Source organism: Pleurodeles waltl, chromosome 4_1, assembly GCF_031143425.1.
Source record: "Pleurodeles waltl isolate 20211129_DDA chromosome 4_1, aPleWal1.hap1.20221129, whole genome shotgun sequence".
Lineage (NCBI taxonomy): Eukaryota > Metazoa > Chordata > Amphibia > Caudata > Salamandridae > Pleurodeles > Pleurodeles waltl.
Window position 1 is genome coordinate 390,143,413 of NC_090442.1, and position 25,428 is coordinate 390,168,840.

At 44.0% G+C, this 25,428-nt stretch overlaps 1 protein-coding gene and 1 long non-coding RNA gene across 4 annotated transcripts in view; one reads left to right on the plus strand and one right to left on the minus strand.

The window, feature by feature from the left end:
• KRAS (KRAS proto-oncogene, GTPase) overlaps positions 1-1,607 on the minus strand; it is a 77,583-nt gene extending 75,976 nt beyond the window's left edge. Inside the window, exon 1 of one of the 3 annotated variants that reach the window (XM_069228592.1) lies at positions 1,365-1,607. The gene's annotated coding sequence lies outside the window, so the exon portion shown is untranslated. The remainder of the gene's footprint in view (positions 1-1,364) is intronic. The other 2 variants (XM_069228590.1, XM_069228591.1) reach the window with 2 other exon arrangements.
• The window catches only part of LOC138287776 (uncharacterized), a 76,091-nt gene that overhangs the window by 30,466 nt on the left and 20,197 nt on the right, over positions 1-25,428 (plus strand). The gene's annotated exons all lie outside the window — the stretch shown is intronic.

Below are 25,428 nucleotides of genomic sequence, written 5' to 3' on the forward strand. Positions count from 1 at the left end.
CTTTAATGATTTATTAAGTTTAACCTTCAAACGCCTCAACCCTCACTTAATGTTTTTACCACGTAACTTGACAAAACTGTTATGGTCTTAACCAATTGCAACATTAATTTTTTAACCCACATCTAAATTCCTTGTATCGCAATCTTAATTTTCTTTCTTATCCTTAGAATGTTTTCACAGTGTAAATTGGCTTTAGTTTTAATCAACTGAAACAATAAATATTTACCTACCTACCATTAACTTTTGGTGTCAGAAACACTTACCTAGTGGCTGAATTGCACAGCTTGAAATAGGTGATCAATCCTAGCTCCCCGCTTGCCTGAATGATGTGATCCAATGCAAATACGTTATTTCACAGAGCCTCATTTACGTTTATCACATTAGAGCACCTTCAAATTCATGAGTCCAGGATCCGTACTGTACAAAAGCCTCTCATGTGTTTAAATAGCAGATAATAAGAAAATTTGCCTCACACAGGATACACACGACAACTGACTTGCGTTTTAATTAACTAGTAGTATTGTCATCGGGGTTGTTTCTTAGTGTGTGTTTAAAAACCCTCACTTAATAATAAATACGTTTAAGGAGGAATATAATCTGATGTTGAAAGGTGAAATGCTTCTGTGTGTTAAAGAAATACATTTTTTGCATTGTATTGCATTTTCAAACACACCTAATCATAATGTGACATTATGTTTGTTGCGTTAACTACATGCCGAATATTTTCAAAGTCCGGCTCATGCACTGGCCCTTGGAGCCCGGCCTGCCTCTTGGACCGGCCTTCTCTATTAGTTTGGTGGCTAGCCCACCTCTCCGTGCAGAACTCAAGAAATCAAGCAGACTAAAGTTGGAATTTATTAAACTTCTTTAAGTACATGTTGTACGAGTCCATGGGGGAAAAAAAATGAATAAATGACGTGTGTCTGTTCTATTTCTTGTGTTTTTTAAACACTACAGTAAAGTGTTCAACTGCGTGTAGACAGTTTAGGTACCAGTACAACGACTAATGAGGGATTTCAGCAATGCACGTTCATATCAGGGTACCACCGCTAACTCCTACCAAGTATTTCTTCATTTCATAGCAATGCTATGTACAAAAGGTTCCCTAGTGATGCTTTGCTCATAGACTGCATTAACAAATGCAGTCCCTGGCACTGAACACCAACTATTTGTGTTACTATGCTCTTTAGCACCTGGTCATTCCACTATTCTAGAAAGAGAACAATTACTAAATCGTATTGCACTGGACTCGGTTATTACACAGCACGAACGAAGGTCAGTATGAGCTCTACTGCCTTTTACAGGTACAGGAAGCGGCAAACATGGACCTGTGGGGGTACGAAGGATTAAAAGGTCGAACTGACCGGTCTCCGGATAAAGACTGGTAAGCTGCTCCTCTCCTAATCGACCTACTCCTGCAAAGCCCGAGCAGGCAGTCGGGCGTCTGTTCGTATCCTTTCCCCCAATACGACAGTGATCTTCTTATTGCCGATCACAACCGTCTCTGAACTCCCAAGGGCTCTTTAAATACGTTCTATAAATACTACCGGGCGCGATCTGATGACGTTGTCAAGAACGTGGCTAGACCATTGGCTCATTCTGCTTCTCCCCGGAGCCCGCGGCAACCCTCTGTCAACGCACAACGCCCATCCAACTCGAGAGCTAGAAAACGGACCAGCATCACTGTTTCCTCCTGGATACGCCCAAAGTTGCTCGTCGCTTTGCGAACGAAGAAAAAGCTCTGTTTCAAAGGAATCTCTGACAGTACTTTCGAAGTGATCAGGGGGGCAATTTTCCTCACAATATGTAACAACATTACGAAAATGTATTTAAATATAGACGTTTCCACAATTTATATCCTTTGTTTTGATATTTTAAAAGCTATCAACGAAAAACACTACATTCTAATTTGACTAGTTAGAAACTTACGCCAATCAAAGATGGCCACCAGTATCAACCAAGGCACCTTTTTTCCAGGCACGTCTACCCGTGGCTTTTAATTATACTCTTAAAACGCCCAAGAACCGCAAAATAAAATAGGCCAGCAAGTCTACAGTCTAAAATGCGCATCTTCTCTTGCGCATGCGTGGCAAAATTTATAGCGCCTGAGACGCGTTAGCAGATTCAGAGCTTTAATCGCGATTGGGCCAAGTAGCAATGGGCACGTAATGAAATTCATGTAAGAAATTACCCATTTATATACCGTAAGGATTTAGAAATGCAAATAAAAATAAGCAGAATTCAACGAGATCTTGGTTAAAAAGCAAGAACTGGCAGATGCGCAAGGGAACTTGGTGGCTACGTCTAAAACTCATCACTGTAGTATTGTGCCAGTGATGCAACTGGGTAGTGAGCACTAAAGTGCATTACTGAAGAGTGAGGGGGTTTCCGTTTTACCCCTATGTCATGTTATGTTTAGTGTGGCCTTGTGATCATGTGGGTATTGCTAATAAATATTGGAGGTGGTGATGACGCAGAAAAAGAGGGTCCTACATATATTCACGCGTGTGTTGCATAATCGAACTATATAACCTAGTGTGATGTTAGTAAATGAAATAATGTACAAGGGAAAATGTGCCCTCGGAGTAGTTCGCCATCATTGTAATCGAGCTTTATTAATCACGAAGTATTGAAAACGTAGTAATCTGTTATAATTGCGACTGTATGCCATGATTTCGTGTTTAAAACTGTTTGGCTTAGCTTAAATTTAGTAGAGGCTTTGGCCTAGTTGCCCGGCCTCAAATTCTAACTGCGTGGTTTTCACTGAACTAATGAAACATGTATTCTTGCTTGAGGTTGTATTTTTCCAGTAGAGACGAGTAATGCACTTATCTTCAAGGTTCTGTACCAGGCCGGTTTCTTCCCCTTTGATACAAGGTCAGTCTCAGCAGGTGCGGACAATGGAGGTACAGATAGTTAAATAATTGGCAAACCATGTAACGATTTGTGTTCCAAGGCTCCAAGGACAGTCTATGCATAAATGAGAGCTAGTAAAAAGACATTTTTGATTGGTCAATTTGAAGCCAACCTATGAACCCTCCAATGGAGGAACCTGCAGAATTTGGAATGTTTCTTACTTAAACCTACTGAACAAAGAGAAGTCAGCCATTTTCCTCGATGCCAGCTTGAAGCCTGATGCCAGACTCCATTTTGGTCGACACCCTGATGCCCTCTTCTCTATCTGAGAGAAAGAGACTTTGAGAATTCTCACCCTAGAGACTTTAACTTTGATTTGCCCCTTCTTGCCCATGCGATAACTTTGCCCCATTCTCCTTGCCGCTGCAAGGAAACTTGCCCTTAACTTTGCCCCTTTTTAACTTGCCCATGCTGATCGAACCGATACCTGAAGGACGAAGACATTCTTGAATGCTGTTTGTATTTGGTAAATATGAAAGGATAAATGTATTATGCATTGTGTTTTTCCTTTTAGGTACCAACTGCTATTTTGATAGAGCCCAAGCTAGGAGTTTTCCAAATTGGTGTTGATTAAATTCGTTTTGCATGAAGTCCCACATGCCAATGCTAATTAGAGGTTAGTTGAGGGTTTCATTCGATGCACCATGTTAAATTGAAATCTTGTTATGCTGACCAAATGTATGAAATCAGTCAAATACAACTAGTCTTATTAGTGATTTGCATTGCTATAACTGAATGTATTATTGTTCAGATCTTGCGTAGATTGCGTTTCTTCCACCGTAATGGACAGCTAGTAATGTTCATATACATGTATCATTTGGTTTTGAGACAAATATATATCGTGTTGGCTTTGTTAATATAGAGAAATAAATTCACTAACTTTTAATAAACTGGTGTGGTTATTCATGACTGAAAGGTCATGGTGCGCCGAAATACCAACTGTTATTGATTTCTGATGTGCTATATCGATCTAATATTGAGTATTGATTACTGATTACTATAGTTATTGATTATTGATTTGAACGACTCGACTATTCTCGAATGAGGAGAGCCCGACTCGGTTAAAAGATTCACCGACCTCCAACGTGTCCAGATGCAGGTAATTTATAAGGGCTGGACGCGTTATCAGTAGATGGTAGCAGAGGATGGTTTAGCCCTTTGGGACCTCATTCGAACAATAGACAGATTCAAGTTAGAATTTTCTTTGATAAAACAAGTTGGAGAGATGATGATGCCCTAAGTCCCCAATGACTTTCCCGGGATCTCGGAGCTTGCGAATGGAGGACATGGAGGTGTGAGAATGGTTTCGGCGTTTCTAGTGATGGTATGAGTGAAGTTAGGGTTTTGCGCTTGCACAGCTTATTGCCGCAGATTAATTGAGAAGTTTGTGAGGATTAAGTTTAGGGGAGTGTGACTCCAAAGTGTGAGAGTAGGGAAGTCGTCGAACTTCATGTGCGTGTAGCGCTTTGTGCAAAAAAAATTGTCCACGTGGTTGTTGATGTTGAGACGGGCCCTGCGAGGTCAAGAGACTCCGGAGTATGTTGAAAAGTGTATGAGACACTTGTTTGATGTTGTGATCTGATCGGTTTAATAGGTTGATCGGGCGTGGTCAACGAGTCGGTATGAATATTGAGGAAAGAGAGAAAATTTCGACGTCGAGATTTGACGAATTCTAAAGTGCACTAGAATAGTTCATTGATCAGTCGAGAGTAAAGTTTGCGGGTCAAATTTTGCTTGCGAAAGTGGGAAACCGAGAAAGATGGAATAACTGCCGAGGCTAGTGAAAAATCCCTAAGGTTTCTGAAGCGATTGTATTACCCTTCCTGTAGTAAACCAACATCTGTTTTCTTCTTTTTGGTTAGTGCTCGCGATATTGCAAAAGTTAGTTTATGAGTGAAGTTGAATGAAAGGAGGACAAAGCCGTAGGACTTTGTCAGCTGCAGTGTGTGAGTGTGACGTCACTAGGAGCCGCGCTGGGATAGGTTGGTCAGTGAGAAGGGTCGCGCACGGATTGGACGCAGTCCAAGAAGGCGCAACTGGTAGGGGAAAGGCAAGCGAAGAGTATTCCGGGAATTTAAGTCACCTATTGATTACACATTTTTAAGAAAATAAGAGACGGAAAGATGAAATTTTTCAAGGCATTTAAGAGTGCCATGAGGGGAGATGCTTAAATTAAGGCAAATGTAGGAGAAGAAACACCACCTGAGGGTTCACCAGCCTACATTGTCATTGAAGAAAAGGGAGTAGCACCATGTCTTTGGTTAAAACAATGGTGCAAATTAACAGAGAAGCATGGAAGTGTAGCGTTCCCGATACATGGAACATTTAACCTAAGGATTTTGGAAAATCTGAGATTTGCGCTATACGATATGAAAGTACCTCCAAGACCAGCGCAGTTTGAGGCACTAGCAATCTGGGAGCTGATGGCTAGAAACCAACAACAAAAGAAGTTCGAGACCAGAATAAGAAAAGTAGAAAAGACACTAGCGGATGCTAGGTGGGATAACACACAAAAGGTTTGGAGATCAGATGTATTGCAGGGGATTAAATTATTTCCGGCAATTGTTGAAGAAGAGGAGACAGAAGGAAGGAAAGCTACCCATAAGACAAACAGAGGTCAGTCCAGCGATAGAGAGAATAATAAGAACTCGAAAAGGGGAGAAGAGTCAGACGATGAGGATTTCATTATACAATTACTGAATGATGGCCCGCCACCATACGTGGAAAGTGAAAAAGGCTCGAGCATTAGTACTGCCCCTCCAGAACCAGTGCAGGGTAATGCAACACCAAATTTGAGAACATCTCAGAGGCCAGGTACTTCCGATATGCCTTTCTCACCACACATACCACAGATTCAGAGAATGTATCCTGACGTGCCTACCTTGAAGCCTGCTGAAAATTATCAGCCACAGGTTCAAAGGCGCTGTTGCGATGAGCACAACATGACCTCTGATTCAATGGCGCAGGGAGGACAGAGTTATCAGAGACCAATGTTGATTCAAGGAGAATCAACGCAGTTCTTGATGCCCCAAAAGCAGGCACAAGAAGGACCGAAGTATACTAGAGCAACAGAGAACCAGTTAGGTATACCAGCAATGATGAACCATAATGTAGGGATTAACATGCCACAGAGTTCAGGGAATGGGCAGAATCCAGACGCGATATCTCTGCCTATTACTGTAGGTCCACCAGTACCACTGTACATACAGGCAAATTCAAGCACATGCGACCAAGGGTTAATGGTACAGAGTGGGACAGGGAGAAGATGCATAGAAAACACTCTAGAAACAACTCCGATAGCGGCACTGCCAAATGGATCTGGGTCCTTGTCGGAATTTAGTCCAATTCCAATTTGTGCTCCGTCAACCGTGGTAAGGTCACAGCCACCACTATTAGTACCGTTAACATCCCAAACTGAAACATTACAGAAACCATCAGTAGCGGGTGATGTAACTGCTACGTTGATGGGACTGAACGCGCAACAGCTGACACAATGGTTCAACAGTTTGAATTCCCCACAGAGTACCTCCAGTGGAAAGGGAGAAGAATACCTGAACAAAATAAGATTGGGTATGGAGGCAGATGAATTGATAGAGGGAACAATGGGACTGAATAGATTAGAGTCATACACGGAAGAAGAGTTGAGATATCTATGCCCTAGAATTACAAAAGAAGTAAGCACCATACATAAGAAGTTACAAGAAATTGCAGACAGGAATGAGATCGACTTAAGTAAGACTAAACACTTGAGCAGAAGTTACAGGTTAAATTTTGTGGCGAAGGACTTCGAACACATGAGATCCGCAGGGATGAAGACACACCTTAAAGAGATACTGCAGGGTGCACAAATATGGAGATGTTTAGACAAGTGGGAAAGCAGGTGGGTCAAGAAAAAGGATAAAAAGAAAGAAAGTACCCCAGAACGGAATGAGAAAGCGCAACAGAACGACGATCTGATAACTATGCTACCAATGAGAGAGACAGCAGGGGGAAAACTTGTACATGTACCGTGGCATAGATGCGATATTCAGTCTTTCACAGATGACTTTCCCAAATTGAGGGAGAAGCCAATTGAATGGTATCAGCAGACAGATAGATTTGTGAAACTCGCGAAGTGTCTCTGGGAAGACCTGAATACATTATTTGAGATTGTGGTTCCGGCAGATTTGTGGGAAGACTGTAAGAGAGCTGTAGGTTGGCCGACGAGTGAACCAGAGAGGGATAGGGACACAGGTGCACCATCACCCACGGTAATGAGTTTATACCATAAGGTGATTGAGCACTTGAAAACAAAGGTTGCGTCGAAAAATGTGGATTGGCAGAGGATTGATAGAACGGCTCAAGAGGTGAAAGAATCTATACATGCGTACTATGAAAGGTTGTTGAAAGCGTTCAAGAATTACAGTGGCACGGAAACGATTGAGCCAAAGGACATGCTCCATTTTGTGTTCAGATTTGTGGAAGGATTGAGACCCGAAATCAGCCAGATGATTAAGTCACATTTGATTTGTTGGCAGTCAAAGTCGATCGATGAAGTGTTGAACTATGCAAAATACTGCAGTGATGAGATTGAGACAAAGCAGAAAAGATTGAAAGAAAAGGTGATGGTGATGCAGCTTAGAGCAGCTCAGACGGGTTTGCAAGGTTTGCAAGGGTTTCAACAACAGATGCCACAGCAGCAGCAGCAGGGAAATGCTATGTTTCAGCCGCAGATGAGAGGCAGAGGCCGAGGAGGTTTTGTGAATAATGGTCCCGATCTAAATACTGTTATGGTTCCAAATGGTATACAGGCAATGAAGAAGGTGATGCCATGTCACACGTGCGGCATAGTCGGGCATTGGAAACGGGAGTGCCCAATGATGGTGCAGGAAGGTGTAGGTCAGCAAAACAATGATGTCAATGCATTTCAGACCATGAGAGGACCGAAAATAAGAGGTCCGAACCCAAATTTTCAAAATAATATGAATCAGATGCAGGGTTTACAACCCATGCAACCGCAACAGATGCAAATGCCCCGTGTACAAATGACACAGTTGCAACCAATGCAACAGCAGTTTCCTATGGTACCTAATCAGCAAATGCAAATACCCTTAGCACCAATGAATTAGCAGCAAGTAATGCTTCCTCAACAGGTCACGGGTCAAGGAATGAGTCAAAGTGACACAGTACACCAATTCCCATTACACAGTGAGAATGGAATAAACGATATATGGGAGAGTGAAAGTTCAGATGAGGAGGGAAATTGTGTGCTTGCAGCATCTTTGGAAGTTGATCAAAAGGGTCCGTATGTGGAGGGAAGAGTTATGGGTCATCGTGTTTCATTCTTGGTTGACACAGGAGCTACACGTTCCACTGTCAGGAGCATTGAAGTACCAAATTTGCCACTTTCAGGGAGAACAGTTCAAGTGGTGGGAGTAGCAAATAGGTACCTGACAAACCCGATTACAGATCCAGTCCAAGTCCAAATTGGCAATTATCAAGGGACACACAAATTTGTGATTTGTGATTCAAGTCCAATATCACTGTTAGGGAGAGACCTATTATGCAAATTGGGGTGTTCAATTATGTGTTCAAATACCGGAATTAAAATTCAGACAAGCAGTGATGGGGAAGAAGAGGACAGTGTAGGAGGAGACGAAGTGGAAACTGTCGATGAAGAGTATCCCCTGATTACTCTTTATCCAATGATCACAGAAGCAGATATTCCTGCTGAGTTACAGGAAACAGTCGGGAAAGAAGTGTGGGACATGACAGGGAAAGAGGTGGGATTGGTGAAAGGGGTGGAACCTGTGAAAGTGACTGTAAAACACAATGTAACCTTTCCCCAGACCCCACAATACCATATGGCACAAGACTCTCATGAAAGTCGCACAACTCATTGATGAGTTTGTGAAACAGGGAGTACTGAAAGAAGTGTTGAGCAGCCCATGTAACCCACCAATCATGGGACTGATAAAGCCAAGTGGAAAGGTCCGAATTGTTCAGGATTTGAGAAAAATAAATGACATAATAATAAAATGTTGCCCCGTAGTACCGAATCCAGCTGTGATAATGTTTCAGGTTCCTTGTGATGCTGAGTGGTTCTCAGTCGTCGACTTGTCACAAGCATTCTTTTCTGTGCCTCTTCATGAGGACAGTCAATTTCTATTTTGTTTCAAATTCCTGGACAGAGTCTATAGTTGGTGTCGAATTCCTCAAGGATTTTCGGAGTCACCATCAATATTCAATCAGATCCTAAAGAAAGATTTGGAAGCGTTAGAGTTGCCATTTGAGTCAACCCTAGTGCAGTACATTGATGATTTGCTGATTGCATCCAAGACAGAAAGTGACTGTACAGCTGACACTATTGCTTTATTGAACCATTTGGGAAGGAATGGACACAAGGTGTCCCCTTCAAAGTTACAGTTCTGCCAGAAGAAGGTGAAATATTTGGGTCACCAAATAGAAAAAGGCTCACGAAGAATTATGAAGGAAAGGATAACAAGTGTACTTCAAATGAGTCCACCAAAGACGAGAAGGGAAGTGAGAAAATTCTTGGGAATGGTGAGCTACTGTCGCCAGTGGATTCCCAATTTCTCAACTCTAGCGAAACCTTTACTGAAACTGACCCAGAAAGAGGCGCTGGATGAAATTGAGCTGAAAGGGGATGAAATGGATGCTTTCATTGAATTGAAGGAATGCATGTGCAGGGCTCCAGCTTTAGGTATGCCTGATTACACAAAGCCTTTCACATTGTTTTGTCATGAACGTGATGCATGTTCTTTGTCCGTCTTGACCCAAGCCCATGGTGGCGTAAACAGACCAGTAGCATATTTTTCAGCTACTTTGGATCCGGTCGCAGCAGCACTACCTGGGTGCTTGCGCGCCGTAGCCGCAGTTGGTATCAGCCTCACTCAGAGTGAAGGAATAGTGATGGGACACCCTTTAACAGTCATGGTCCCTCACTCAGTTGAAATACTTTTGACACGTTCCCGAACACAGCACATGACTGGTGCTAGACTCACAAGGTACGAGACAATAATTCTGGGATCACCTAATGTGCAGCTAAAGAGGTGCACTACGTTGAATCCAGCAACATTGTTTCCCAGTGAAAATGCCGAAATTGAGAACGCTGAAGACATCGAGCACGACTGTCTTCAGGTGACTGAATTTTGCACCAAACCAAGGCCTGATATCAAAGACACTCCATTGGAAGAAAATGATCAAGTTATCTTTGTTGATGGTTCATGTTTAAGAGATGCACTGGGAATACTGAAAGCAGGATATGCTGTATGTACTGTAACAGGTGTTCTAGAAGCGTCATGGCTTCAGGGAGTTTACTCTGCACAAGTGGCAGAATTGGTAGCTCTTACTAGAGCTTGCCAACTCTCTGCCTTAATGAAAGTCACCATTTACACTGACAGTCAGTATGGATTTGGAATAGTACATGATTTTGGGCAATTGTGGTCACAGAGAGGCTACCTCACTTCTTCAGGATCACCAGTGAAAAATGGTGAAAGAATAAAAGAATTGTTACATGCCATTCAATTACCAGGAGAAGTAGCAGTGGTAAAATGCAGTGCACACTCGAAGGGAAAAGACTATGTTTCCCTGGGAAATGGATATGCGGATCAAGTCGCAAGGTTTTGCGCATTGAACTGTATATTGCTCAGGGATGAGTGGAGCTTGATAAGTGAGCCAGAACTTGAGCAAAGTGAAGTTTTTGCCTTAAAAGTCATAGATACAATGGATGAATTGAAAGCCTTACAGAATGGTGTCAGTGAGGACGAAAAACTCTCATGGACCAAATCACAATGCGTAAAGAGACTAGGGGCCAGATGTAGCAAAATAACATTTTGCGACTTGCAAATAGCGAGTCATTGCGACTCGCTGTTTGCAAGTCGCAAAATGTTATGCAGAACGGTGTCTCAGACACCGTCTGCAAGTCGGTATGGGGGTCGCAATGACCCACCTCATGAATATTCATGAGGTGGGTCGCAAATTGCGGCCCCATACCGACTATGGGCACTCGCAAACATGGAGGCCTGCTGTAGTCAGCAGACCTCCGTGTTCGTGACTGCTTTAAATAAAGCAGTTTTTTTTTTTTTTTAAGTGTAGCCCGTTTTCCTTAAAGGAAAACGAGCTGCACTTAAAAAGAAAACCGAAACCTTTAGTTTCGGTATTTTTTCAGGGCAGGGAGTGGTCCCTTGGACCACTCCCTGCCCTGAAAAAATGTTTTTGGGTCCAGTCACAAACTGGAAGGGGTCCCATGGGGACCCCTTCCAATTTGCGAGTGGGTTACCATCCACTTGAAGTGGATGGTAACTGCAACACCATTTGCGACCGCATATGCGGTCGCAAATGGTATTGCATACCACTAGGAATCGCAAATAGGAAGGGAACACCCCTTCCTATCTGCGATTCTGAAATGCATTTTGCGAGTCGGTCCGACTCGCAGAATGCATTTCTGCATAGGAAAATGTGATTTGCAACTCGCAAACGGCAGTTTTTGCCGTTTGCGAGTTGCAATTCCTTTCCTACATCTGGCCCTAGATGACTTGTGGGTTTCAAATGAGGGAAAATTTGTTCTTCCTAACAGCCTTTTGACTCAGATAGCCAGATTTTACCATGGACAAGCTCATCTTGGGAGGGATGCCATGATTAGACTGTTCAAAACTGATTGGTTTAACCCCAAATTCCGCCAAGTTGCTGAAGCAGTTTGCCATCGTTGCGTCATTTGCCAGCAGATGAACGCAGGGAAGGGAACAGTAGTAAATTTGAGCCACATTGGAAGGGCAGGGGGTCCCTTCAGCAGGATGCAAATGGACTTCATTGAGATGCCTGTGCATGGAGGCTTGAAGTATGTGTTGGTGGTTGTGTGCATTTTTAGTCACTGGATTGAAGCATACCCTACATGCAGAAATGACAGTCTCACAGTTGCAAAATTACTCTTGCGAGAGCTAATACCACGATTCGGATTCCCGATCTCTTTAGAATCAGATAGGGGAAGTCACTTCAATAACGAAGTAATAAAATTACTTTGTGCAGCGCTGAACATTGAGCAAAAGTTACATTGTAGCTATCGTCCTGAAGCCTCAGGTCTAGTGGAACAGATGAATGGCACACTGAAATCAAGAATGGCGAAAATATGTGCATCAACAAATTTAAAATGGCCTGACGCATTGCCTTTGGTGTTAATGTCAATGAGAAACACCCCTGACAGAAAGACTGGATTGTCCCCGCACGAGATTCTCATGGGCAGAGCCATGAGACTCCCTGCAGTTCCTGCGAATGCTCTTTTGAATATTACAGATGATATGGTGTTAGACTACTGCAAAGGTCTAGCTGACGTGGTTCGCTCTTTCTCTCACCAGGTGGAGGCAACCACCTTGCCACCGATCCAAGGTTCGGGACACGCCCTGAAAGCAGGTGACTGGGTCGTGATAAAGAAGCACGTGAGGAAGTCGTGTCTGGAACCCCGTTGGAAAGGACCTTTTCAAGTGATTCTGACAACTACCTCCGCAGTGAAGTGTGCGGGAGTTCCCAACTGGATTCACGGCAGTCACACAAAGAGGGTGTCGTGCCCTACAGAAGAGGAAGTTGAAGCGTTGAAATTACCAGTGTCTGGTGACAAAGCAACAAGTGCTGAAGAAAAGCAAAAGGGAACAAGAAGCGAGCAAATAGAAATAGAGGAAGAAGGAATATTTTCTGAAAACGAAGCAGCCGATTCACTTGGGGAAGACCAAGGAGGAGCTTCGGAGAGTGACGAAGGTCCTGAAGGTGACAAAGAGCCTGAAAAAGCTGAAGGCAACAAAGAGCCTGAAGCAGGTAACGGTAACGAAGGGCTCGAGACAAGTGAAGAAGCAGGAGAGCCTGATCAGAGGAGGGCTTTCCCAGAAGCAGACGATACAAGAAAAGAAAAGGAGAATCTGATTGACCTCCCTGAGGGAGAAGATAAGACAGGTCAGAACGAAGCTGTTCAAACTCCTTTGGAAGAACTCGCAGGTCCCTCAAGCGGACTCAGTGCGAAAAGAAGACAGAGCGTATCACCAGTAAAATTGAGGATCAGAGAAGCACAGACCGACAGTGAAGGACCAAAGGTGAAAGAGAAAAGGAAGGAAGTGTCTATCGAAGTACCAGCACCAAGCGAGGAGGGAGATTTGACCAAAGAAGAAAGTACCAGTGAAAGAGAGTCGAAAAGAGATGCAAAATTGAAGCGAAGGAGAATACCAAGCAAAAGGTATTCTGGTCCGGAGTGGGCGTATTTGGCCACTAACGATTGGTCAGACGAATTCGTATCCCTTAGTCTCGAAAACGAAGAAACAGAACTTCAATTTGGAAATAAAAACTTCATGGACTCTGTCGATTGAGGCAATTGATAACCTGATTATTGACTTTTCAACCCGGCTAAGACATTGTTAACTTGATTGACTTTGAAACCGATTTTGAGACAACGCTGCTAACCGATAAGAGACTAAACTGCTAAAGAAAACTGCGTGAACATTGAACTCGTTCAGCTTTGTAAAAATCTGCAAATACGCTTTGATAGAGTGTCCTCAACTTTCTGATTCTATACCGATCATGACTAGCTGCATTATACAGGGCCATAGAATGAGGTGTTGTAAATACATGTGTATAGGTCTATTAATTGCATGTGTACTAATAATTGTAGTGGTAATTCTGGGAATGCATGGTAACAGTGAGAATGAGACTAATGCTACGCCTACTTCTAAACCTATTATTGTCACTGAACTAACAGCTTTAAAGAGACTCGAACAAGACGAGAGACACTTGCATGATAAGAAAGAACCTTAATCTAACGTTTTCTATCGCTTGCTGAGTGAGTATGTTGAGACCATGGATGCGAAAGACTGTTATGTGTGTACACAGATACCTACCTCGGTAGTGGAAGGGGTAACGTATCACAGCATGCCGCTTACATATGGAATTACATGTAGTATTATAGCGTCTAGATTTTATGATCAAACGAACATTCACTATTTTTACACAAATTATGATGTCACTTTTGCGTATGTCCCCATAATTTTGCATCTGAGTAAAATATCCAAAGATTGGAATGCTAAATTAATGAGAGAATTTTTCGAACTAATGGCGCCTTTTCACACAGCTCACGCTCATAGGGAAAATCTTACATGCTTGCTTTCACCAGTAGAAATTAGTTTCTTAGATCGTACTGATGATAGGAGAAGTGAAATGAAAGAGAAATTAGAAAGGGAATTACACCAAAGAACATCTGTAGATAATTATGCTTTTGCTGCAATAAAGACACAAGGGAAAATAGCTTTAGACACAATGCACGTAGGGAAATTTTGTATATATAGAGCTCAATCATATTATGACACAGTTTTTGTGGGTACGAGTGAATGCAAACATACTTACGCATTTAAATCTAAATGGACATTCATGCTGAACGGACAAGACCCAGTTATTCCTGGAATATATTACATTTGTGGACTCAATGCCTATTATCGTCTTCCTAGAGGATGGTATGGGAGATGTTATTTGGGAATAGTGTTCCCAAAAGTTTACCAACTAGACGACTTAAAGAACTTTCCGAAGCTGTCACAATCACATCATGCTCAGAAAAGAGAGACAGCTTCTGGTGTGGTAGGAGATATATTTGGAGCATTGATTCCTTCAGTGGGAGTCATATTGAATTCAATCAAAATACGAAAGTTGTCTACTATTGTGGATAACATGCTGACAAAATTTTCAGGAGCTATAATCCTGATGGATGCTGAACTTGCTGCGGAAAGAGCTATGACTCTTCAAAATCGGCTTGCCTTAGACATCCTTTTAGCAAAGGATGGCGGCGTTTGCAAAATGCTTGGTACGCGTCACTGTTGTACCTATATACCAGACAGTAGTGGAAAGATTAGAACAATGCTTACAAACTTAACCAAGGAAAGCGTAGATTTAAAGGAACTGAAAGAACCCGGAGTTTGGGAGAAAGTTGGAAAAGGATTTGCTTCAGTGGGAAATTGGCTCAGCAACGTTTGGTGCGGACTATTATTAAAAATAATAAAGGGAATATTGATAGTAATAATTTGTATATTAGGCCCATGGGGAATATGGAAAATTATAAAATTATTAAAAGCAAGAAGAGAAAGAAAAAGAGAAGAAAAAGAATTGGCTAAAATGGTAGCGATATATAGGGAGAAATCAAAAGGGACTAAAAGAAAAAGGGAATTGACTGACGTGCCAAATTAATATACAAAATTTTAATGGAATAAAATTTGTGGGTAGATTTGATGTGATGACATAATTAGTCATCAGAGGAGGGATTGATGACGCAGAAAAAGAGGGTCCTACATATATTCACGCGTGTGTTGCATAATCGAACTATATAACCTAGTGTGATGTTAGTAAATGAAATAATGTACGAGGGAAAATGTGCCCTCGGAGTAGTTCGCCATCATTGTAATCGAGCTTTATTAATCACGAAGTATTGAAAACGTAGTAATCTGTTATAATTGCGACTGTATGCCATGATTTCGTGTTTAAAACTGTTTGGCTTAGCTTAAATTTAGTAGAGGCTTTGGCCTAGTTGCCCGGCCTCAAATTCTAACTGCGTGGTTTTCACTGAACTAATGAAACATGTATTCTTGCTTGAGGTTGTATTTTTCCAGTAGAGACGAGTAATGCACTTATCTTCAAGGTTCTGTACCAGGCCGGTTTCTTCCCCTTTGATACAAGGTCAGTCTCAGCAGGTGCGGACAATGGAGGTACAGATAGTTAAATAATTGGCAAACCATGTAACGATTTGTGTTCCAAGGCTCCAAGGACAGTCTATGCATAAATGAGAGCTAGTAAAAAGACATTTTTGATTGGTCAATTTGAAGCCAACCTATGAACCCTCCAATGGAGGAACCTGCAGAATTTGGAATGTTTCTTACTTAAACCTACTGAACAAAGAGAAGTCAGCCATTTTCCTCGATGCCAGCTTGAAGCCTGATGCCAGACTCCATTTTGGTCGACACCCTGATGCCCTCTTCTCTATCTGAGAGAAAGAGACTTTGAGAATTCTCACCCTAGAGACTTTAACTTTGATTTGCCCCTTCTTGCCCATGCGATAACTTTGCCCCATTCTCCTTGCTGCTGCAAGGAAACTTGCCCTTAACTTTGCCCCTTTTTAACTTGCCCATGCTGATCGAACCGATACCTGAAGGACGAAGACATTCTTGAATGCTGTTTGTATTTGGTAAATATGAAAGGATAAATGTATTATGCATTGTGTTTTTCCTTTTAGGTACCAACTGCTATTTTGATAGAGCCCAAGCTAGGAGTTTTCCAAATTGGTGTTGATTAAATTAGTTTTGCATGAAGTCCCACATGCCAATGCTAATTAGAGGTTAGTTGAGGGTTTCATTCGATGCACCATGTTAAATTGAAATCTTGTTATGCTGACCAAATGTATGAAATCAGTCAAATACAACTAGTCTTATTAGTGATTTGCATTGCTATAACTGAATGTATTATTGTTCAGATCTTGCGTATATTGCGTTTCTTCCACCGTAATGGACAGCTAGTAATGTTCATATACATGTATCATTTGGTTTTGAGACAAATATATATCGTGTTGGCTTTGTTAATATAGAGAAATAAATTCACTAACTTTTAATAAACTGGTGTGGTTATTCATGACTGAAAGGTCATGGTGCGCCGAAATACTAACTGTTATTGATTTCTGATGTGCTATATCGATCTAATATTGAGTATTGATTACTGATTACTATAGTTATTGATTATTGATTTGAACGACTCGACTATTCTCGAATGAGGAGAGCCCGACTCGGTTAAAAGATTCACCGACCTCCAACGTGTCCAGATGCAGGTAATTTATAAGGGCTGGACGCGTTATCAGTGGGCAGGCTTGGTCAGAGAGCATATCGAGACCAGCCTGACGAACTGAGTGATTACACTACACCAGCGGTTCCCAACATTGTGACTACTGTGGACCCCTCCCCCCCCTTTATCATTACTGGAACCCGGGGACTCCCACTGAATCATTATTGGAATCTGGGAACCTAATGTGTTATTTTTATTTAATTTTCTAAGCAGTCGCAGACCCCCCCTGTGGAGGCTTCGTGGACCCCTAGGGGTGCCCAGACCACAGATTGTGAACCAGTGCACTACACTGCGTCTGTACCAATTCTTAATGCGTGTGATTACTGTCTGGGCTAAACGCAATCGGCGACACCACACTGGCGACGAGGGTCACCTTATTCAACGTTCAAGTTTCAGCCGTGGAGGCCGCCCACTTTGCAAGGTGTGGGTGGTGCTCGTGTCGTATGCTGTTCAGTCCTTCTGGGCCCACAGGGTGAGCCAGCAATGTGATCGGAGCCCACCCGATCATCATTAGTCACTGTCACTGCTGTCAGAGCCGCGGTGTGCACGTGCATGGCTGCCCAAAGGGAACAGAAGCTAGGAGGCTGCCAGCTGCCCAGCCTGACATGTGCCTCTGGAAATGGGAGCGCCAATAGCAGTGTGGCCCTGCTCTCCCTCAGCACGAGGAGCCAAGTGCTGAAGTAGCATCTAGGACAGCTGGTAGGAGCCGTTTGAGCCCTCACAACAGGAGTAACAAAACACAGATGGGAAGGTGAGAGGCCCCAGAATCACTACAATAAAAAAAAAATAGACATATACAAGACAGAATTTGATTAACCCAATATAGAAAGTGGAACTGAATGTAATGCAACCAATAAAAGTGAAAAGTGTACTGCCCGGCACATCAGTGAAATCAATCACTCATAATTACACTGACTTCAGTGCTAAATCAGTGAAAGGAGTATCAACTGGAATTGTGAATATGCATAAATAGTAGTTTGATCCTCAGTGAAGCAATTGCTAGTACAACTTCATAATGGGTACCATACCGTCCACTGAGCCACTAAAGCTCCCAAATGGAAAGATTGGGTGGAGAGAGTGCTGCTATTGTTTGAGGCCACCAAAGTCGAAAACACCCAGAAGACAGCCATGATTTTACATCTAGGGGGCAAGGACATACACTGGATGTCTAAAACGATTGTGGAGGCAGCTCCCAAGACACACCTAGCGCTGATTGCAGCCCTAAATGCTCATTTCGAACCCATGGATATATAGACTATGAACTGTTCATGTTTAGACAAGCAAGGCAGCAACCTGATGACTCCATTGATATGTATTTCATGCAGCTCAAAGAACTTGCCAGCACGTGTGGTTTCACAAGCAATAACAAAGAAATCAGGGGACAAATCATTCAAGGGAGCGCTTCAATAAAACTTCGCAAACGCGTCTTAGAAGAGTCGGGGAGATACCTAGCTGACATCCAGACCGTGGGAATAACCAAGGAGTTGTCAAAAACGTGAGCGTCCTATATGGAAGCTGCATTCCAGAATCCAGTCAAAGCTGAGCCGTCAATGTGATTGCACCGGCGCCCACCAGACCCAAACCCAGAAAGACGATGACAACGCCGAGGACGTGGTCACTGTGGAGGACTGCCACACCGGCCCACAGAGTGTCTGGCAAGAGGAAAAAATTGCGCAGGAAGCGGAAAAGTAAACCACTTCGTTAAGGTGTGCCGTTCAAACAGAGGGCGACCCTCACACCCCACAGTTAACGCTGCTCTAGAAGTCAAGGAACAGGCCAGTGATATGGAAGATGATGACAAAGAGGAACAGATAGTCCACTTCATTTTCACCATTAGTATTGCCGCCCAAACTGGCAGGAGACTACCCAAATGCCAAATACAAATGGAAGAACACCCCGTCCTTGTGATAGTGGCAGCAGGAGCGTCAATTAACATAATGTCAACAGCCAAGTACCAGGAATTGACACCACTCCCCTGCCTCAAGCCGGCAAAAGTCAAAGTGTTTGTATATGGACAGGACCAACCACCCACCATGAAAGGACGATTCAAGACAGTCATACGCCACGGGTCCCACACCATCGAGGCTCAAGTCTATGACTCTGCGGAGGGCCAGGGCACCCTGTTGGGGTGCCGCACTGCTGAAGCTCTCTGCGTTGTAACTTTTGCTTTTGGCGTATGCCTAGAATCCATAGGAGACATCCTGGAGGTGTTCCCACTAGTCCTTCGAAGGCATTGACTGTTTAAAAAGCAAAGATGTCAAACTGGACAAGGACAAGTCAGCACAACCGGTTGCCCTACGACATAGGTGCATAGCCTTCCACCTGATTCCTTCTGTAAAGCAAGAGCTAGACAAACTCGAATCAGCAGTAATCATTGACAAAGTGGAGGGACCCACACCATGGGTGCCCCCAATTGTAGTAGACAGCAAGCCAAAAGAGCAGGGTGAGGTGAGAATAAGTTGGGACATGCAACTGCCTAATTCCGCAATCAAGAGGGAGCAGCACCTCACTCCCACCATTGACGATCTGATTGGCGAGCTGAGTGGAGCCAGTTGGTTTTCCAAATTAGACCTGCGGTCAGGATACCACCAGCTCGCGCTATTTCACCACATTTTAAACCCATGTGTGCCTAAGGCAGTGCAAGAGAGTGAGTTTTTTCATTTCTAGCGTTCTAGTGTTCAGTTCCACAACACCATCCATGAGCTCCTGGCTGACCTCCCAGGTGTCGTCAGTGTCAGAAACAACATTCGTAGACATATGCAGACCATCCACAAACAATGCTCAGTTGTAGAAAGTCCTCCAGAGAATCCAGGACTCCAGCCTCACGCTTCACAGGGACAAATGCGAGCTTCTGAAGCAGATGCTGCAATTCCAATGCTATGTTTTCTCTTCAGAAGGAGTTGCCCTTGAACCTAGAAAAGTCACCAAAATCAAATAAGCACCTCCACCCACTACTGTGACCCATGTCCGCAGCTTCTTAGGGATGATAAACTACAACGGGTTTCATTAAGGATCTCGCTACCCTGACACAGTACGTAAGAGACCTGACCAAGTCTACATCAATGTGGTCCTGGGGTCCAACTCAGGAAGATGCCTTTTGGGCCCCCAAGGACACCCCCTCAGCAGACACAACTCTGCAATACTTTGACCCGTGCCGAGACACCACCATCGCTGTGGACGCTGGCCCAAAAGGGCTGGGAGCAGTGTTGTTGCAAATGGTGGAAGATGAAGAGTGGGCCCCAGTGGCGTATGCCAGTAGATCTCTCACTGAGACAGAGCAGAGGTAGTCATAGATAGAAAAAGAGACCATTGCCATCCACTGGGTATGTCGAATACTTCAACCTCTATGTATATGGCCATCTTTTTACCATCACCACGGACCACAAGCCTCTTATTTCTCTATTCAATGGCACCACATCCAAACCACCCCAACAAATAGAGAAGTGGATGCTCCAACTCCAGGAGCTGTTATGTGGAGTATCTTCCAGGGTCGAACAATCCTGGCAATTATCTTTCTCTGCACCCTCAGGCAGCCACGATAGCAGAGGAAGATGACGCCCAGGAAACAGAGTAGTATGTGAGGTACATGGCGGACCGGTCTCGACCGTTGTCCATCTCCATGGAAACCATTTGTTGAGCAACCAAACAAGACAAGTGCCTTCAGAAAGCTCTCAGTGCTGTGAAAACAAATCAATGGCACATGGTATAAAAGGAGTGACACCACCTCACCCTGAAAGCTTGACGGCTCATGGAAAGTCTATACCATGTTCTCCAGGAACTCACGACTGATCTGAATGGGTGTCTCCTGCAGGGACACTGGTTGGTCATCCCCATCACCCTCACCGATCGCACCACCCAACTTGCCCATACCAGACACCAGGGCATGGTGAAGACAAAGAGCCTGTTACGAAACCAAGATCGGGGTTCCCTTAATGGATAAAAAGGTGGAGGTACTAGTGAGGTAAAAATATCTGCCTTAATGGTCGGGGACCTGGTTCTCATGAAGGATCGGTTTCCCAGGAGCCAATTCTGGCTACCTTTTGAACGTCACCTGTGGGTCATTGTCAGAGTCAAGAAACCCTGGTTGTCCCGCGACTTGGTCCAGAAGAAGTAGCTCGAAAGATTTCAGCATTTAAGAGATTTCACCCCAATCCCTGCCACCAGAGGTAGTCCGAAGGAGTGGCTTTCCACAAGAGGTGGCTGATTCCAGATCATAAGTGGAACATTCTGATGTGCTGCCACCCTCATCTCCCACACTTGGAAGTGATCCTGCGACCCCACTTGAAAATCCAGCGGGCATTCGAGAGCCCAAGATCTGATCCATCAGAAGGTTGCACTACCTGCACCAAGTACAAGCTGCGAAGGAAACTGTTGCCTTCAGTACGATTGAGGAATCACTTAGTATGACATGTCAGAGTATCCTAAAAACTGATAAGCGAGCATGTCTGTCTCTTGGGGGGGACATGGTACCCCACTAGGCTATTGCCTCTAGAGGGGCACGTTCACCTGGGTTTTTGCTGATTGTTGCCCTACTGTTGATGTTTTTTAAATATGCACCTATACCTGCCTGTTTATCAGAGTATCCTAAAAAATAAGAAGCAAGCATGTCTGTCTCTGGGGGGAGTGGGGAACGCTACTGGGCCATTGCCTCTAGAGGGGTGCATTCACCTGGGTTTTTGCTGATTGTTGCCCTACTGTTCATATTTATTTGTTTAAACTTTTGGAGGAATGTATTGACACACCAGTGACACAACTTGGTCGCAAGCACTACCATGCATGTATTTACAAAAAACAGAGTAGCAGGCGATTTAGTCATGCACCTACCCCATCACCCAACATATATTAAAAACTCAGTAATGATCATCAAATTATTAGCGTGTGCACTCGTTCCAACACCTGATGCCAAGGTGCAATCCAAAGGGGAACTCTAAACAGATAGTTTGCCAACGGTGCACCGCCCAAAAAGAAAATCAATCTTAATATCAGTCCATTTTGAATCTTCTTTTTATTCTTCTTTCTCTTTTTGGAGTAGACAAATTCTTAACAGAAACAGCCTGTGTGATTGCCTTCTAGGCTGAACACAATCGGCCGATACTACAGTCACTACTCCCCTGCAGCAAGAGAGATACTCACACATAGGCAAACACATATTTTCACATACTACACATTGTTCTTTTTAATATATTTTTGTAAAATGTATGACCTGCAAGCAGTTTCATATCAGCAAAGCATTTTAATCTAATAACAGACATGTTGAAGTACACTATAGCTACAATTGCCAGACTGTATAGTGATGTAAATGAATACTCAGGACTGCGCCGTCCATTCGCCAATATCATCATCATGCGTTCTATAAATGCGTTAATAAAGTAATAATGATGTTATTGTGGTCAGATTGATTAACGCTTCGGATTGTTGCATGGCAGTAGGCTGTGCGTGGATTTTAACTTTTTTACAGGTATTGGCAGCTGTGCTTCATACTAGTGTGCGCTTTATCATAAATGGATGTCATGACATTAAATCTCAACACATCTGCCCAGCCCGTATCTTAATCAAGCAGACATAATCAAAACCAATCTCCATGAAAAAGACACTACGATAATTACGAAGAAACGTAAGGAATTACCAACACAAGGAAACAATATTTTAAAGCGCGAGTGCAACATCAGTCGGTTTTATCATACCTAGGGCTACATGTATGTACATTTTGCGACTTGCAAATTGGTCGCAGCGCTATTTGCGACCGTGCAAAAAGCTAAATGGTATGTTCCAATGCCATTTCGGAGTCCCAAATAGCGAGGCAACCAATTACCGAATCGCAAAAATTTGCGACTCGGGATTGCGACCCGCATTTAAGAAATCGCAATTTGCGAGTCACATACCGCATGTACAAGGCAGTCGCAAATTGCGAATAGTTGCAAAAAGCCTTTTTTGCACACCCAGATTAGCACTGATTCCAAATAGGTGGTAACCAGAACCAAAGTATAAAAGCCGACCCAGAAGGCATCTGGGTTTCTCAAAATGGCTGCACTCTACGTGATTGCGTGGAGGAGGAGAGTTCAGGCTGCCCAGCAGAGGAGGCGGAGACAGGAGAGGATATACAGAACCAGGCAGACCATATTTCAACAAACTGAGGAGGAAATATATGACAAATACAGACTGAGCAGCGCAGTTATCTTAGAGATAATTGAACTGCTAAAACCTCAGCTAGAACGCCAGACCTTGCGCAGATGCTCCATCCCCACACATGTGGAAGTGCTCTGCTCACTGCACCTCTTGACCTCGGGTAGCTACCAGGGGGTGATTGCAGTTGCTGGTGGGGTGTCCCAAAGTGCCCTGTCACGATTTTTTAGAGAATTCTTAGATGCCTTACTCACACACATGTCCAGATACATATACCTATTCAGGAAGGAGGAGGAAATACACAACACCAAATTGGACTTTTACAGAATTGCAAACTTTCCCCATGTAACAGGGTGTGTGGACGGGACACATATACCCATTTGCCCACCTGCAAATCCGGAATATGTGTTCCGTAATAGGAAATGTACTCACTCACTCAACATCCAGGTGGTCTGTGATGCCCATAATGTCATAACTGATACAGTGGCTGTAGGAAAGCCCTCCTTTTTGCCCTGGTCACCACCGTACCTTTTGGACAGATACTGGTGGTTACTGACTCTTGGCTGTGCCCTGGGTACTGCTTACCAGTCCCAGGGCCAGTGCTCTGTGTAAAGGGGATATGCAAATTAGGCTAATTATAATTGGCTAAGTTAACCTACCTAAAAGTCCCTAGTATATGGTAGAACATGTAGGTTTAGGGACCACAGCATAGGTAGTGCCCCATAGGTGCACTGCTGAGGTGCCCAGTGTCATTTTAAAGGCAGGCCTGCCTTGCTGGCTGCTTTGAAATTAAAGTTATATGCAGTTGTTGGATTTAATATAACTTGTTCAGGTAAAGAGTTTTAAACTTTACCTAAAAAGTTGCCAACTTCAGCCCTGCATTGTTTTTGCTGCTGTGCTCTGATTGGCCAGCCTCTGGCAGCATGGCCAGGCTGCCTTGATGAGGTGTGAAGTGGCCTGGCTCCACACAAAGAGATGTGCCTATGGGAGGGGATCTCCCCTCAGCGGATGGTGAGGCAGGAAGGGGGATGGCTGCCAAACTGGTCTTCAAAGGCAGAGAAGGACATTTGGAGCAACCCAGCAACACCCCCACATCCTGCAACCCCAGACAACTAGGTGCCCCCTTTATTAGATTAGGAGAGGGGTGTGTTTATGATTTGTAGCCACACCAGTGGGTGGGCTCAGCCAGATGTAACCTCAAAAAATCACTTTTAGCCATGATGGATTTTTGAGGAATGTTGCCTCCTGGGATTGATTTTTGCCACACTTCCCAGGAAGTGGTCATCACATGGGGAAGGACCCTTCACCTTATTGGAGAATCAGGACCCCCCTGTTTTTCACCCAGGAGCAAGGATAAAACTGGCAGACCTGCACCCGCACCTCAGATCCCCATCAGATTCCAGCAAGGAAGAACCAAAGGAGAAGAAGGACTGCCCTGTGGACCCCTGGCGTGCACCTGGAACCTGCACTCTGAAGGACTGCACCAGCTGCACATTTGGGCTTCACCACAAGAAGGACTTTGCCTGGCTTCAACTGGTTCAAGGAGGGACTCCCTGCTTGCTACAGGTGAAATGTTGCTAACCAGAGTCCCCTGCACAAACTCCTGAAGAAATGAACCGGCTGACCACTGTCCAGTGGCCAAAAAGGAGTTTGTGCTAGGTGCATTCTGGGAGTTGTAGTCCACACCCCTAAGGATCATCTCAGAGCTTCTGGAACCTTGGGGTGAGCTGTGGACCCCAAAAGAACCTTAGAGGAACATCTAGGAGAAGATCCAGAAGTTTGGAGAACTTTTGGAAAAAAGCTCCATAGAGGGACCGACCCGCCACGGCAACTCTAGCCGGCTTGCCTCAACCGCGACCCGGCCTGATTTGCAGGTTCGTCCCGGTGAAGAAAATCTCCAAAAAAGAGACTAAGGCCCTCATTACAACATTGGCGGTAAATCCCGCTTACCGCCGTGCAGAAGACCGCCAACACACTGCTGCGGCGGTGGAATACCGCTACAGCTATTACGACCCACAGCTCGGAATCCACCAAAATCCAGACACCCACACAAGTCCGCCACACCAAAGGTCAGTGATAAACTGACGATAACAAAACCGACACCGTCACACCAACAGGAATACGCCCACACTATCACGACCCACGAATCCATGCGGTGGTCTTTCAACCGCGGTATTACATTGGCGGTACACACTGCCGCGCTCAAAATACACACACATATACAAATCACAACCACATTGGACAAATCAAAATACACACACCTGATACACATAAACACACCACTCCCACACACCCAATCCAATATAAAACACACACCCACATCACCCACAAACCCTTACGACCAGAATTGAGATAGAATGCCAGAGAGAGACACCACCAGAAACAACACTAGCATCCACAGGCACACAACATCATCACTCACACAACATCCACGCACCTCAGACAACAAACACACCCCCTCACACATCACAACCGTCACCACCTCACACATCAGCTACACCACATCATGGCACCTCAACGACACCCCAGGTTCTCTGAGGA